The sequence below is a fragment of the Macrobrachium rosenbergii genome, chromosome 40 (assembly GCF_040412425.1).
Source record: "Macrobrachium rosenbergii isolate ZJJX-2024 chromosome 40, ASM4041242v1, whole genome shotgun sequence".
Lineage (NCBI taxonomy): Eukaryota > Metazoa > Arthropoda > Malacostraca > Decapoda > Palaemonidae > Macrobrachium > Macrobrachium rosenbergii.
This window is the reverse complement of record NC_089780.1, coordinates 17,716,380-17,720,165: the sequence shown is the minus strand read 5'-3', so window position 1 is coordinate 17,720,165 and position 3,786 is coordinate 17,716,380. Positions and strand designations below refer to the sequence as shown.

General features: G+C 36.9%; 1 long non-coding RNA gene across 1 annotated transcript in view; it reads right to left on the bottom strand.

The window, feature by feature from the left end:
* Positions 1 to 1,074, bottom strand: part of LOC136826199 (uncharacterized) — a 708,350-nt gene extending 707,276 nt beyond the window's left edge. The window contains exon 1 of the long non-coding RNA XR_010849539.1: positions 950 to 1,074. This is a non-coding gene — a long non-coding RNA (uncharacterized lncRNA). The remainder of the gene's footprint in view (positions 1 to 949) is intronic.
* Between the last annotated feature and the right edge of the window lie 2,712 nt (positions 1,075 to 3,786).

Genomic DNA, 3,786 nt, shown 5'->3' with positions numbered 1-3,786 from the left:
GTGATGACGACATTACGTAGATGTATTAAAGTGTTTAATATCTGAAATACACGGAGCAACGGTCCACTGTCTACCTGTGTGTCAATACGCATAGGTCTAGTGTTTGGTTGTCCAAGCTTCTTATCCTTGTTACTATTCTTAAAGCCTATATTTTTTTTTTCCTTGGCATGCCGATTCGATAACTTTTACCATAGATAAATCATTTTCGTTTATATTAGAAGTTAAATTGTACTAAGGGAAATGTTTAAATGACATAGCAGCTTAGCAAATGAGTATTCTGAGAGTATAGGCGTGACCTAGGCCTAGGCCACCAAACTTCATACACTTGCAATTACCGATCTATGAGCCCTACAGTTTGGTGAAAACATAAACTTAATTTGTTACGCATAAAAATAATAAAACAATTTTTCTTTTAAATCGAAGAGCATAAATTGTTCCCTACGGTTGGCAAACGGCCTCATGAAATACTCTCACCAAGTGTGAAGTTTCGTTGAGAAACCACGTTCGATAAAATGGGTTTTATCAAACAACTCTAACTGTTTAAAACTGATATAAAAATTATGGCATTGACAGTATCCTATAGGCCTACCTATTGCAAAGAATCCTTAATGACTGACAAAATACAGCAGGTGTCCCAAGGCTATGCACCATAGTAGCGTGGTGTAAAAGAAGTGACGTTCACGCAACCAGTGGCTTATACCCTAGACCTATACGCCTAATCACTACTAAGCCTCTTTAATAACGAGCTAGTCCTTTTGCACTTTATAATATGTGGTTTATGTAAGAACAAAGATTCTGATTACAAAATTTAAATCACAACTGCACTTATGTGCCACAGTGTGTTCAAAATATGAGACTTGTTAAGAGAGGAAGCACATCTGTTGCTAACTAGACATTCATCTCACAAACACAAAATTAAGGGCATACAAATTCAGCAGGTTTTGCTTACCTGTCAAATGTTGTTCCATTTTCTCACTTAAGAATTCCTGTACCTGTTTCTCCAATTATAAGCGCCACAACCAACTTCTCTGAAGATACCGAACGAAACAAAAATCACTTGACACACTGCACACTCAATTTCCGCGGTTAAGGAGTCACTGAGGACGCTATGCGCCTGCGCTGTAAACAGCGTCGCCCTGGTGGCAGTATACCGAACTACGCAGTAACTATGTTATTACTGATCTTTTTTTTAGTTATTTCCACGGTGTTAAGAATGAGACTTTGGAGTGAAAGAGGTTTAACTGGGGACAGCAGTTGCACTTCTATAATTTAATAGAAAATTATTATTATCTAAACAAATTTCAATGTTGCGGACAGAAAGACGGTTATTTTAACTGGTGTAAACAAAATTGACCGCTCGCTGGAACACTTATTAGCCACCTATCATTGATTTTAAAACTTGATATGTTATGCTATAAATTTCATTGGTTACTTTATTATAATCACTGTTCAAACCGTTTGAACTGTTATAACTATGTACATCTGCCAAAAATTACTAGTACTGGTGTTATGATAACAAATAAAAAGAAAGATAGATAAACAAGCAGACAGACGGAACGAGAGCCAGAGAGTTAGAGATAATCACTGTTCAAACGGTTTAGACTGCCAAAAATCACTAGTACTGGTGTTATGATAACAAATAAAAACATAGATAGACGGACAAGCAGACGACAGCCAGGCAGAGAGAACGAGAGCCAGAGAGATAGAGATATTTATTAACAGCTCTCTTATCCCCACCCCAACCCCCACCCCCCGGCAGCCCGATTGTTGTTTACTCCGAACGTAGCAAATGCGTGTTTGAATATTGACGCGTTATCTGTTTCCCACTGGCTTCATTCGCCGTATTGCAAATACTCTCACTCGGCGAGGAGGTCCCGAGATGCGGGTCTATATCAATAGGAGGGGAAACTGCTTTTCAGTTTTTTATTTCTCTTTTTATTATCTCTGTTTAATCTGCTTCTCCCGATATGGCCTTGCGATTGCTGATGTGATTAGCAAAGGGGAAAAATTATCGGATGGAATGACGGCGAGAGGAGGAACGTAATGGGAGTTAGGGAAACAGGAAGGAGATAGCAGTCCTCTCCGGAGAAGATGGGGAGACGAAGTGATATATATGTATATGTATGTATACAGAGTATATATATATATATATATATATATATATATATATATATATATATATATATATATATATAAACATTCATATATAAGTATATATATACAGTACATGCATGTGTATGTGTACGTTTGTGTGCGTGCGTGTTTGTAAGCCTGATATTAATTTTTTTTTTAAATATGATGATAACCTAAAATATGAATAAAGGAAATGTCAGAAAGTTAAATATGATACTTGCTTCTGCTCGGTATGAATGAATGGGTGAATGAATAAACAAATAATTTAATCAATGAAAAAAATACATAAATAAATAGATAAATCATTGGATTACAATTATCACAACGTCAAGTCATTTCTAGTTGAATTCCAAATCCAGTATACCCTAATAACATCTTTTCCTTCTACCAAAGTAAAAAGCAATTGTTCGTACATCGTCATCAAAAAAAAAAAAAAATCAGGCAATGGCATGTTTTCAATTAAGGAGCCTCAGATTAAAAAAAAAAATGGGGGGCCTCGAGAAGACGTTCGTCTTCAGCCTGGCTTATGATTTTTCTTGCTCGAATTCTTGGTCCATTTAGCAACAACAGCGGGAGATCCCTCCACAGCTGCTGCAGACGGGAACAGGATGGACGAGAGAGAGAGAGAGAGAGAGAGAGAGAGAGAGAGAGAGAGAGAGAGAGAGAGAGAGAGAGATGAAAAGACTACATATAAACAAAAATCTTTACATAAAGGAGAGCTATACTAAAGAGTTCGATTATAATTAAAGTGGTTCCCTTCTCTCATTTGCATCTGTAATATGGAAAGTCCCTTTTAAAAAAGCGTAACATTAAAACTGAAAGATAATGGAAGAGGAAAGGAAGGCTAGAGGGTAAAATCGAAGACAAATTATAAGATTACCTGTCTTCATCACAAGACTTTATGTCAAAAAATCTAGTATTAAACAAATATGTTTATCCAAGCCCTTTAGAGCCTGCCTCTCTCTCTCTCTCTCTCTCTCTCTCTCTCTCTCTCTCTCTCTCTCTCTCTCTCTCTCTCTCTCTCCGAAACAAAGTATTTGTGAGTTAATATGCAGAACAATATAGTTCCAAAACAAATGTGAACAGGTGTGAGAACTGTACTTAGCTACATTTCTCCAACACCGGCTACATGAAACCCATTTGCGCTTTGAAACTTTCTGTGATATCCGAGCCAGTTTCAAAAAGCCTCAGAGAATGCGAAGTACGGGCGTGCTCTTAATGCAAAGAGAGTGATTTCATATCCCTTATGGAACAGAATTCCGACAACTATTGTAACTCTGGGAAGTGTCAGAGTTAGTGTGAGTACCCATTTGGTGGCGAATATTTTTCTGTTTAGTTTGGTATTATGAGGTTTTTAATGCTGTACAGATCTTTCTTTTCCAGAGAGAGAGAGAGAGAGAGAGAGAGAGAGAGAGAGAGAGAGAGAGAGAGAAACTGAAAGTTCTACTATAGAGCAAATGATTTTCATGTTGCCGTGGTCAAAACTTTAATTTCATTCTTGTTTATTAGATAACAATGAAAACATATTTTGACATTCAAGGAGGGGTAATAAAAAATGAATACTTATTTATGCATATTTTGGGTTCATTAGCCTTTATGAGCGTCGAAGACACGATAATAAAATTATGAATAGAGGGATACGGCACGCAAATT